Source organism: Delphinus delphis, chromosome 16 (genome assembly GCF_949987515.2).
Source record: "Delphinus delphis chromosome 16, mDelDel1.2, whole genome shotgun sequence".
NCBI lineage: Eukaryota > Metazoa > Chordata > Mammalia > Artiodactyla > Delphinidae > Delphinus > Delphinus delphis.
The window spans coordinates 69550361-69563445 of NC_082698.1; the positions used below are offsets into that span (position 1 = coordinate 69550361).

The following is a 13085-nucleotide window of genomic DNA, read 5'->3' on the forward strand; positions in this document are numbered from 1 at the left end:
AACATTTACTATCTAGGCCATTCACTTGTATTTCATGATGAATGCCTGTGTACCTATTATTATTATTATTGTCTCACAATTATTTAATTTTTCATATATGAATTGCCTCTCAACTAGAGGCTAAACTTATAGAAAGAAAGCAGGGGCCATGACTTAAACTTTTCTCAATTCCTTAGACTTAAGGTTGCCCATAAGGATTGTTCTAAAAAATGGGCCAGGGAAAATATATTGTTATAGCTATGATAATTGGTTAACATGACTCTGATTTTGTTGGGGGGTCATGTGATCCAGAAATGCCAATGAGATATAAGTAGATTAGTTCTGAAAAAGCTTTTGTTCTCTCTTCAGATGGATAGGGAGAAAAGAACTTGCTGACCCATCCCTCTCTTTCTTCCTGACCTGATGTGGATATATGGCCTGGTCCTGTGGCTGCCACCATGTGACATGAGGTACAAAACATTAGATTGGAAAGACAACAGCCAAAAATGGTAGGGCAGAAAAATAGAAAGAAAAATACTGTCTTTGATGACATCAGTGAACAGCTACATCAGTACCAGCAGTCACCTCTCTCCAGTCTTCTTGTTAATGAGATATTACACGTCTGTATTGTTTAGGCCATTTTTTAACTTGGACTATGTATTACTGTTTCATACTGAAGTTGATACACGCATCTTTCTGAGAGCTTCCTAAGACACACACTGAGTTATGGTGAAAAATATATTCAAATTATATCCCCACATTAAATGCAAAATTAGATTTCATATGGTTGTTTCTTGTAGCACCTTTTAATGTATACCTAGGATATAATACCAAACCCTAATTCAGTGAAAACAATTATATAACAGATATAGGGCCATGGGGTCTTAATAGTTTTTTGTTGTTGTTGTTGAGCTTTGAAGTCATATAAACAATAAATAATATTTTTTATTTCTTCTTCTAAGGAATTTTGACCCATCTAGGTTGCCATACAATTAATGGAGGACAAAACATAGTTCCCCTATTATATAATTTAAAGTTTCATAATAGAAACAAATCACTGTACTATGGAAACTTCCCAAAATATTTCTGACGGAAAGAGGTTTTAGGGTCTGAATTTATCTACTTTACCAGTCTTCTTCGATTCCATTAATTAAATCATTGCTTAACTCTGTCTTTTTCTTGGTTAGATGAAGTTCGGAGAAGGTCATTTAATTGGGTATTAATCTATCAGACAAAACCAGCTGGCCCATTGCTGAATTAGAGAAGAAGGAAATACTGACTCAACCCATTTGAGAAGAGAGCAGCGTGGGCAGGGAGGGTCAACCTTACACATCTTTTATTGCAGAATAGTTTCAAATCTCTTGAGACTGGATGAGTGGGAGAGAATGGATTATGCTTCTGAAGTAGAAGCTATCTAGGACAGGAAAACAACCCTTTAGTACAGGAAATGAGTGAGAGCCTGCCTTCCACACAGGCCACCATTTGACCATTTTGGTATCTGTGCAGCAATTAGAGGTTTCTGAGCCTTAAGAATCGACAGTCATTAATATAAAACTGGAACTAATCTTAGCCTTGGCACTTTGTCTTGAGAACAGAATTGGTCCTGCGATCCATAAGTGACTCATTGAGGAAATACTTGGGCATGCCGCACAACATGAGGGCAATATTTTAACAATACACAAACATGTATTACATGGGGAAAAATCATAAATGAAAGGAAAATAAATTAAGGAGTCAAGAAACCAGAAGGAGGCTTACAGCAACAGGCAGATACCATTACCCTGGAAGTGAAACACCAGCACTTTGGAAACAAAACATATGTGCTGGAATCATCAATGAACTTAAAATGAGTCTTAAGAAATACCCACACCAGTTTGCCTTCACTTCCTTTTGTGCTTACCACATGCCAAATTGTTGAATATAAAGTGTCCTAATGGATGTAAGAGCATTTTACAAATTAAATGCTCTGAAAATATAAGCCATTAACGTCATTATTGGGGAAGAGGAGACCACCATGTTACTCGGATTATGATGTCTAATAGCCAGATAGTTTTCCCAGAAGGAAGCAATGAAACTCTAAACAAAATTTTAAAAAAATTTTTTTCACTGTTTGGTCTTGAACTGGGTTATAGCTTGTTACCAATAAGAATCTCTTTTCACGGGCTTCCCTGGTGGTGCAGTGGTTAAGAATCCGCCTGCCAATGCAGGGAACACAGGTTCGAGCCCTGGTCCGGGAAGATCCCACATACTGCAGAGCAACTAAGCCTGTGTGCCACAACTACTGAGCCTGCGTTCTACAGCCCATGAGCCACAACTACTGAGCCCACGTGCTGCAACTACTGAAGGCTGCGCACCTAGAGCTCATGCTCTGCAACAAGGGAAGCCACCACAGTGAGAAGCCCACACACCACAACGAAGAGTAGCCCCCACTTGCCACAACTAGAGAAAGCCCACACGCAGCAACGAAGACCCAACACAGCCCAAAATAAATAAATAATTAATTTTAAAAAAAGAATCTCTTTTCAACATCAAGAGTGCTAGAACTGTAGTAACCAGGAAGGAGAATATTTGTATTTTTCTGCAGTATTTCAGAGGAACTGAAAGAATCTGAGCCATGACCCACAGTGCCTAGGCCAGAGTTGGCAAATAAACAAAGTATTGCCTTTCTCCCTCTCATGCTCATGGAAGTCACTGATAATCAATCATGGCACTCTGCTGATCTCATCAGCAGCCTTAGAATTCTTGTCCACACAGCCTTCCAGGAAGCCACTATCAACTAGTCAGTACACTGAACTGAAAACCCAACTGCTGTCTTGGCCCTAGGTGGTTTAGAGTGATATTTTAGTTCTCCACCCAGCCTGTTGGTGGAGTGGCTCCAACTCTGTGGAGCACATCAAAAAGAGATGTCCAGGGCTTCCTTGGTGGCGCAGTGGTTGAGAGTCCGCCTGCCGATGCAGGGGACACGGGTTCGTGCCCCGGTCCGGGAGGATCCCACATGCCGCGGAGCGGCTGGGCCCGTGAGCCATGGCCGCTGAGCCTGCGCATCCGGAGCCTGTGCTCCGCAATGGGAGAGGCCACAACAGTGAGAGGCCCGTGTACCGCAAGAAAAAAAACAAAAAAACAACAAAAAAAGAGATGTCCATTTAAGGAATAATAATTATGTCAGTGATAACAAATATCAAGTGCAACAATAATGGTAATACTAACGTCTACCATTTACTTAGCCGTTACTATGCTCCAGGAACTGGTTGCAATGCTTTACATAGTATTATTAGCTCCATCTTACAGAGGAGAGAACTGAGACAGAGTAAATGAATAACTTGTGGAGACTCATGGGATTTAAACCGGCTTGTCTTTGACTCCAGGGCCCATATTGTTAACCACATCATGAACAGAACCTGAGGTACAACTGGGGACTTTATAACATGGTTTATTATCTGCATCCATATTAGAGCCTTCTGTGAAGTAGAGAAGGAATTCTCCCCCTCCTTTTCTTAAGGAAGCTGGTGGCTCTGGCTCCATCCTGAGAAGTTGATGTTTGCTGGAAGTTTATTGTTACTCTAGACAGTGCAGAGAGAAATCCAGTCATCTCAGACTTCAAAGTATTTATTTAAACTCAACAAAGTTCACACAGTTTATACAAAAAGATTTTTACAGGAAATTAAGATGTCATTTCTCTGTTTTCTCTGTTCTGCATGTACAGTCATCCTCCACCCTACCCGACCCCAGGGCATGGCCAGTTATCACAAAGGCGGAGCATGTACAGATCTCAGTCAGGGCAAAAGAGTCTTCAAACACAGCGGGTAAACCAATCAGACTTCCTGGAGTTGCAAGACCTATTTTAGGAAGTGTTCTCTTAGAAAATGAGAATTTTATACAGATGCTAGATAATAGTCCAGACTTGGTCACATCCGGGACACGACTCAAGTTTGGTCTTTCCGGAAGCATCCTTATGGATATGGGAACACAGCCAGTAGAGGGAAAATAACACAGAGTTTTACAGTTTTCCAAGTCTTGCTGTGGCAAATAAAGGCAAAATTAAGACAACCAACTTGAAAGTGATAGATCTCACTTTATCACTAAAACCCAACATCTTTAGGATTTCCCTCTGTTCAACAAAGATTACTCAAAGTGTGATAATGAGATAATTCGCAGAGAATATCTAATTATTGAATCATTCTCTTATTACTGAATTTTAGAAGGACCAGGTAAATTTCTTCCGATGGAGTGGGCAAAATTGTTTTTAGTAACTTCTGTTTTTATTTGTGCTCTATTCCTTTCTCTGTGTTCCCCCACCTCTATCCTGCACTGCTGCCCAACCCCCCGACCCCCAGCCCATGGATTCTTTGCTGCCTCTAATCTCTTTTTCTATCTCTCCATTAAAGTTCTCATCAAAATTTATCTTCCCTGGGTCCCTTCCCTTTAGGTCTTACACTTTTCTAAAGGACCAATAAATTAAGTCTAGCCAAAATATTGATCCAGATTTAATAACCTTGATATTTCTAGCAACATGTTAGGGCTTGTGGGGAAATGAATTGGAGTAGGGGGAAAGGGCTTTCTGATTCTCACCTGAAAACTAAATTATTTAGGCAGACAGCCCTCTGACTATGAATAGGGACAGTACCAATGCTGAATTGAGGTTCATTGAGGTCTTCCAAGCTGTCCCTTTCTAGCACTGAATTTCTTAAACACAAATGAAGAAAGAGATAAAAGATTCCCTACCTAAGCACACCCTGAACCACATCCCCCAACCATCCTACACCTCCAACTGGAAATGATGCACACAGCTAAAAAGCTAGAGGCAAAGGTTACTGCCAAACTCCCGCCAACCCCAAGTAGAGGGCGGCTTCCGTGTGTCTATGCTGCATTGTGGAAAGCAGCAGTCCCGTCATGCAGGGGACATCTGTGACTAGTGGCAGTTGAGCCATTGAGAGGAACAATTACAAGGACCTGCTGACGTCAATACTTGGAAAAGAGCTCTGCCTGTTTTAAAAAGCTGCTGTCCATTGTATTAAGCAACATCACTTAAAGTAATTGAGGTGATCTATATGTATAATAATAGCCAGAGTGCTTGTAATTTCTGTTCCTGCTTCACAAGTGCATGAATGCAGTGAGCTAACCAGAGTTGCTATGCTCAGAAAAATTATTACAGGAGAATTTTTCTCTGCTCCTCTCCCTCTCTAATGTTGTTTCTAATCTTGGCTACTATTTCTTTTTTTTTAATTTTTTAATTGTGTTCTTTTTCTTTGGCTGCGTCAGGTCTTAGTTGTGGCACAGGGGCTCAGTAGTTGTGGTGCACGGGCTCAGTAGTTGTGGCGCACGGGCTTAGTTGCCCCGCGGCGTGTGGGATCTTAGTTCCCTGACCAGGGATCGAACCCACATCCCCTGCATTGGAAGGCAGATTCTTAACCATTGGACCACCAGGGGAGTCCCTTGACTACTATTTCTTGTCTTTGATTATATATATAAAATATTGATAAAGATCATCTCAATCGAAATTTAAAATATTCATGTACATTTATTCAGGAAGTGATCAGTATGCAGCACAAATGAGAAGAGGACAGTGGGGTTTCGAGTAGAAGGAAGACTGTGTTTTGTATCAAACAGACCTAAATTCAATTTTCTACATTTCTAATGAATGAACCAAATATGAACCCTAAGGATTTGTGTTTTGTGGAAAAACTGACATACTGGCCAGAGAACATACTTGTTGTGTACTGATTTAAACTCTTCACAGTGCCAATGTTATTTCTATTACCAGTGGAGAAATCAAGTCTTAAGTGGTTAATAGCTGTCGTTTCTTCAGCACCTACTAGGTGCCAGGTGATGTATGAGTAAGTCCTGCTATTAATCTCATTTTATAGGTGAGGAAACAGGTTCCAAACTAGAAGGGTGGAGCCAGGATTCAAATGCATGCAATGTTGAGTCCACATCCAAATGCTCTTACCCACTAAACCTAGGTACTTTGTAGGGCAGTTATAAAGCTCTTCTGCAGTTCAAGCCAACTGACCTATCTTCAAACCCCATTGTTGTCTTTTATTAAATGTGTGACCTTTTGTCAAGTTACTTAATCACTCTCTTCCAAAAAAATTTTTTACACTCGTGTGATATTGTTTCAGTTCTGTCTGCCTTGTGTTTCATAATTTTTCTTTTTATGAGTAGTGTTTCTTCATTTATATCTGAAATGCCAAGTGTACATTTTTGTTCTGTTTTCTTTATTTTTTACGTTAGCATCCAGTAAAATTGACTTTTTTGATGTATGTATTCTATGCATTTTAACACACATATTGATTCCTGTAACCTTCATGACAAACAGTTACAGAATAGGTCCATCACCATCAAAATTCCCTATGCTGCCACCTTTTTAGTCACAGCCTCCTTTTAGTCACAGCCTCCTCCTAACCCTATCCGCTGGCCAGCATCGATCTTTTCTCCATCATCTTTGTTTTTTCTTTTCTAGAATGTCATATAATAGGAGTCATACAGTAAGTATGACTAGTTTGAGACTAGTTTCTTTCACTTAGCATAATGTCTTTAATATTCACCCATGTTGTTGCATGTATCACTAATTCATTCCTTTTTATTACTGGGCAGTATTTCATTATACCACAATTTGTTTATCCATTGACATGTTAAAGGACATTTGGGTTGTTTCCAGTTTTTGGCAATTATGAATAGAGCTGCTATAAATGTTCATGTACAAATTTTTATTTGAACATAATTTTCATTTCTCTAGGAGTGCAACTGCTGGGTCATAAGTTAAGTATATGTTTAACATTATAAAAAACGACCAAGCTGTTTTTCATAGCAGTTGTACCATTTTTTTTCACTCCGACCTGCAATATACGACAGTTCTGGTTGTTCTGCAATCTTACCAGCACTTGGTATTGTCAATTTTTTTTTTAATTTTAGTTAATCTAACAGGTGTGGTGGTATCTCATCATGGTTTTCACTTCCATGTCCATAACAGTTAGTGGTGTTGGGCATCTTTTCCTGTTTTATATGCCATCTGTATATCATCTTTGGTGAAATATAGTCCAAGTCCTTCACATATTTTTTAATTGGGTATTACTGTTGAGTTTTGAGAGTTGTTTATATATTCTGGGTATACAAGTCCTTTGTCATGTATGTGACTTGCAAATATTTCTCCCAGCATATAGCTTGGCTTTTCCTTCTCTTAACAGTGTGTTTTACAGAGCAGAAGTTTTTAATGTTGATGAAGTTTGTCTTATCCTTTTTTTTTTCTTTTTATGGGTCATGCTTTTTGTGTCATATCTAAGAATGTTTTGCCTAACTCCAGATCATTAAGATCTTCTATGTTTTCTTTTAAAAGTTTTATAGTTTTATATTTTACACTTAAGCTTATCTATCATCCATTTTGGATATTTTTATTTGTATTGTGCCATGAGGTTTATGTCAGGGTTCATTTTTTTGTTTGTTTTTTGTTTTTGTTTTTGCTTATGGGTATCCAATTGTTCCATCATCGTTTGTTGAGAAAACTGTCTGTTGCATTTTCACTTTGGTCAAATATCAATTGACTGTCATTCTGTGCATCTTTTTCTGAACTCTCTGTTCTGTTCCACTGATTTATGTGTATATCCTTTCACCAATACCACTCATTTTAATTACTGTAGCTTCATAGTAAGTCTTAAAAACAGGAAGTATCAGTCCTCCAACTTTGTTCTTCTTTTTCAAAATTGTTTGGGCTAATCTAGTTCCTTTCCTTTTCCATATAAATATTAGAATCATCTTTTCTGAATTTACCAAGAAAAAAAAATCCAGCTGGGATTGCATTAAATCTATAGATCAATTTGGGAAGAATTAACATCTTAACTCTACTGGAGTCTTCCAATCCATTGAGAACAATCCAGGAGATTCAAGAGAACACAGTATGTCTCCTTTATTTAGGTCTTCTTTGATTTCTTTCATCAGCATTTTGTTGATTTAAGCCTGCACATGATTTTTATTTTTATTGTTTAATTTTATTTATTTATTTGGCTGCACCATGTGGCTTTTGGGATCTTAGTTCCCTGACCAGGGATCAAAGCCGGGGCCCTGGCAGTGAAAGTGTCTAGTCCTAACTGCTGGACAGCCAGAGAATTCCCCTGCACATGATTTTTAGATTTATACCTAAGTATTTCTGTTTTTTGAGCTATATAAATTGCTATTGTTTTGTTTATTTCTGTTTCAATTTGTTCATTGTTGGCATATATAAATATTATTGATGTTGACTTTCTATCTTGCAATCTTGATAAACTCAGCTGTAGAAACTTTCATATAGATTCTATGGGATTTTCTATATAGGTAATTTTCTATATAGACAATGTCATTTGTGAATAGGGATGTTTTAGGGAAGGTTGTTTTACTTCTTCCTGTTCAAACCATATGTCCTGTATTTATTTTTCTTTTTTGTTTTGCATTATCTGGATCTTCCAGTATAATGATGAATAAGATTGGTGAGAGTAAAATCCTTGCTTTGTTTCCAGTTTGGAGGGATAGGATTTATTTTCTCACCATTGAGTATGTTGTCTTAGGAGTTTTGTAGATGCCCTTAATGATGCCAAGGAAGTTTCCTTCTGTTTGTAGCTTGCTGAATGTTTTTATCATAAACTGATGTTACGTTTTGCGAAGTGTTTTTTTCTTCATCAACTGATATGATTATGTGTCTTTTATCTTCTTTGATCTATTACAGTGATCTATTTTATTTAAATTTAGTTTTTTCATTGTGGTAAAATATACATAACACAAAACTTAACATCTTAACCATTTTTAAGTGTGCCGTTCAGTGTCATTAGGTATAGTCACATTGTTGTGCAACCAACACCACCATCAACCTCAAGAATTTTTCTCATCTTTGCAACACATTTAGTTTTATACTCCCACTTTACCAACGCTTCCTGTCTCCCAGAGCTTCAATCCCTTTACCCTTTCTCATCCTCCATCACCCACTTTGTATCAATTATCTATTGCTATGTAACAAGCCATTTTTTGAGCTCACAATTCTGGTAGGTGATTCTTCTGGTCTAGATCTGGACTCAGATGATATAAGCTAGGCTCGGTCCTGAGTTTGCAGTCAATTGATCAGTTTATTGGGGTTTGGCTGGTCTTTGATGGCCTCATTCACATGTCTAGCAGTAGGCTAGGTAGATGGCAGATATGACAAGAGTGATTGGGTCTAGTGATTTTCATTCTACCAGTAGGATACTCAAAGCTTATTCATATATTGATGATGGCAGGATCCTAAGAGTACTGAGAGGTCAAGCCCCAATGCTTAAATGCTTTTCAAGCCTCTATTTGTTTCACATTTCTAATATCCCATTAACCAAAGCAAGCCAAATGGCCAGAATCGGTGTAGGAGAGAACTTTTTTTTCCCAGCTTTACTGAGGTGTAACAAAGAAAATTGGTAAGATGTAACAAAGAAAAGTGGTAAGATGTACAATGTAATGATTTGATATATGTATACTTTGTGAAATGATTGCTACAATCAATTTACTACATCCATCACCTCACATAGTTGGCATTTTTGTGTATGTGAATCTACTCTCTTAGCAAATTTCAAGTATACAATACAGCATTGTTAACTATAGTCACCATGTTATACGTTAAATCCCCAGAATGCTCCTAGGTGAAAGTCTGTGCTCTGTAACCAACATATCCTCATTTTCCCCACACCACCCCTGCTCCCCACTGCCCCTGGCAACCACCATTCTACTCTCTGTTTCTATGAGTTCAACATTTTTAGGTTCCACATGTAAATGATACCATACAGTATTTGTCTTTCTCTGTCTGACTTATTTCACTTGTCATAAAGCCCTCCAGGTTCATCCATGTTGTCACAGATGGCAGGATTTCCTTCTTTTTTTTTACAGCTGAATAATAGTCTGTAGTATATATGTATGCCACAATTTCTTTATGCATTAATCCATCAGTGGACACTTAGGTTGTTTCCATATCTTGTCCTTTGTGAATAGTGCAATGAACATGGATGTACAGATATCTCTTATGAGATACTGATTTTGTTTCCTTTGTATAAATACGCAGTAATGAGATTGCTAAGATCATATGGTAGGTGTTTAAAAAATTTTTTTTGAGGAACTTCCAAACTGTTTTCCATAGTGTCTGTACCAATTTACATTCCCAGCAACAGTGTGCAAGGCTTCCCTTTTCTCCACATCCTCACTACCATTTGTTATCTCTTGGTTTTTATTTTTGTTTTTTGACGTTAACCATTCTAACAGATGTGAGGTGATATCATTGTGGTTTTAATTAGCACTTCTCTAATGATTAATGATGTTGAGCATTTTTTCATGTGTATTCAGGTCACTTACCCATTTTCAGATCAAATTATTATAATTGTGTGTGTATGTGTGCATGCTTTTGAGTTGTATGAGTTATATATTTTGGATACTAATCACTTATCAGATATATGGTTTGCAAATATTTTCTCCCATTCTGTAGGTTGCCTTTTCATTTTGTTGATATTTTTCTTTTGCTTTTCAGAAGTTTTTTAGTTTGATGTAGTCCCACTTACTTATTTTTGCTTTCGATGCTTGTATTTTTGGTGTCATACCCAGAAAATCATTGCCAAAACCTATGTCAAGAATATTTTCCCCTGTGTTCTCTTCTGAGAGTTTTTTGGTTTCAGGTCTTATATTTAAGTCTTTAATCTAGTTTGAGTTAATTTTTGTGAGTGATGTAAGATCAGAGTCCAATTTCATTCTTTTGCAGGAAATTGAATATCCAATTTCCAAACACTGTTTGTGGAAGAGACTATCCTTTTTCCACTGAGTATTCTTGGCTCCCTTATCAAGTATTTGTTAACCATTTTTGTGTGAGTACATTTCTGGGATCTCAGTTCTGTTCCATTGGCCTATGTTTCTGTTTTTATGCCAGTACCACACTGTCTTGCTTACTATAGCTTTGTAATGCAGTTTAAAATCAGGGAGTGTGATTCTTTTAGCTCTGTTCTTCGTACTAAGATTTCTCTGGCTATTTTGGGTCTTTTGTGATTCCATATGAATTTTAGGATTGTTTTTTCCATTTTTGTGAAAAATGCCGTTGGAATTTTGATAGGGATTGCTTTGAATCTGTAGAATGCTTTGGGTAATATGGACATTTTAACAATATTAATTTTTCCAATCCATGAACACAAGGTATCCTTCCATTTATTTGTGCATTCTTCAGTTTCTTTCATCAGTGTCTTACAGTGTTAAGTGTACAGATCCTTCATGTCCTTGGATAAATTTATTCCTAAGTAGTCTATTGTTTTTGATGCTATTATAAATGAGGTTGATTTCTTAATTTCTTTTTCAGATATTTCAGTTAGTATATAGAAATACAACTGATTTTTTATATGTTGACTTTCTATCTTGCAACCTTACTGAATTCTTTGTAAGTATGACTTTTACCAGATTTAGAATGTTTTCGGCCTTCTAATAATGAATGTTTTATTCCTTCAAATAATTTTTCTGCTCCATGCTCTTTTTTCTCTATTTCTCAGACTCTGATGATACAACATTGATATTAGAGGTTTTGGTATTTCCCACAGTTCATTGAAGTTCTGTTCGTTTTTTTAAAGTCTTTTTCCTATCTGTTGTTTATACTGCATAATTTACATTGATCTATTTTTCCTCTGTCACTTCTGTTCTGCTATTGAGCCCACTTAGTCAGTTTTTTAGTTTGGACATTTTATTTTTCAAATAACCTAAGTATCCATTGATGGATGAATGAATAAAGAAGAATATATGTATGTGTATATATGTGTATGTGTGTGTGTGTGTGTGTGTGTGTATATACACACACACACACACACACACACATACACATGCACAATGGAATACTACTCAGTCATAAAAAGAATGAAATCTAGCCATTTGTGACAACATGGATGGACTCAAAGGCTTGTATACTAAGTGAAATAAGTCAGACAGAGAAAGACAAATACAATATTATTTCATTTATATGTGGAGTCTAAAAACAAAAACAAAAGAACAAGCAAAACAAAACTCATAGATACAGAGAACAGAATGGTTGTTGCCAGAGGGAAGCGGGTAGAGGGATGAGCAAAATGGATGAAGGGGGCTAAAAGGTGCAAACTTCCAGTTATAAAATAAATAAGTCATGGTGATGCAATGTACAGCATGCTGACTATATTCAGTAATATGGTAGTGCATATTTGATAATTGCCAGGAGAGAAAATTTGTCATCGCATTATGCTGTACACCTGAAACTAATATAATATGTCAGTTATACCAGAATAAATAAAATACCCATTTGGTTCTCTTTTTATATTTTCCATTGCTTTGCTGAGATATTCTACCTTTCCATTTGTTTCAAGAGCATTTACCATTTTTTTTTTTTTTTTGCGGTACGCGGGCCTCTCACTGTTGTGGCCTCTCCCGTTGCGGAGCACAGGCTCCGGACGCGCAGGCTCAGCGGCCATGGCTCACAGGCCCAGCTGCTCCGCGGCATGTGGGATCTTCCCGGACCGGGGCACGAACCCACGTCCCCTGCATCGGCAGGCAGACTCTCAACCACTGCGCCACCAGGGAAGCCCTTTTTTTTTTTTACCCTTCTTGCAGATTATTCCAATATCTGTGTCATCTCAGTTTTGGCTTCTGTTTATTGTGTCTTCCTTGATAGTTAAAATTTCCCTGGGTTTTGTGATTGTCCCTTTGTTTTTGTTTTTTGTTTGTATACTAAATAACTCTGGATTGAATCCTAGACATTTAGAATATTATGTTGTGAGATCCTGAGTCTTGTTTAAATTCTGAGGAAAATGACTTTCTTTTTTGTTCTAGCAGGTAATTACATTCAAGCCACAGGTTCTGACTAGCCTTCTATGGACAAGTTCAGTATCAGCTTCTCCAATATCAGTTCAGTTTCAAGGTGTTTTCAGTGTTATTCAGATTAGCCCCACAGATGTACTACTCAGTGGTCAATCTGGGATCTGGGAGGCATTCTATCCTGTCGCCCAACTCTCTAATCCTATGTATGCTCAGATCTATGTATGTGCACATCAAAGGTAGGCCCAGCATTCACAAACTGTGTTATGGGATTACTCATTTGATTTCCCACTTCTCCATGATCCCACCCACATGTTTCA

General features: G+C 37.6%; 1 long non-coding RNA gene across 2 annotated transcripts in view; it reads left to right on the plus strand.

The window, feature by feature from the left end:
- Positions 1-344: 344 nt before the first annotated feature.
- Positions 345-13085, plus strand: part of LOC132440000 (uncharacterized) — a 137100-nt gene continuing 124359 nt past the window's right edge. For both annotated transcript variants that reach the window (XR_009522477.1, XR_009522478.1), the window contains exon 1: positions 345-449. This is a non-coding gene — a long non-coding RNA (uncharacterized lncRNA). The remainder of the gene's footprint in view (positions 450-13085) is intronic.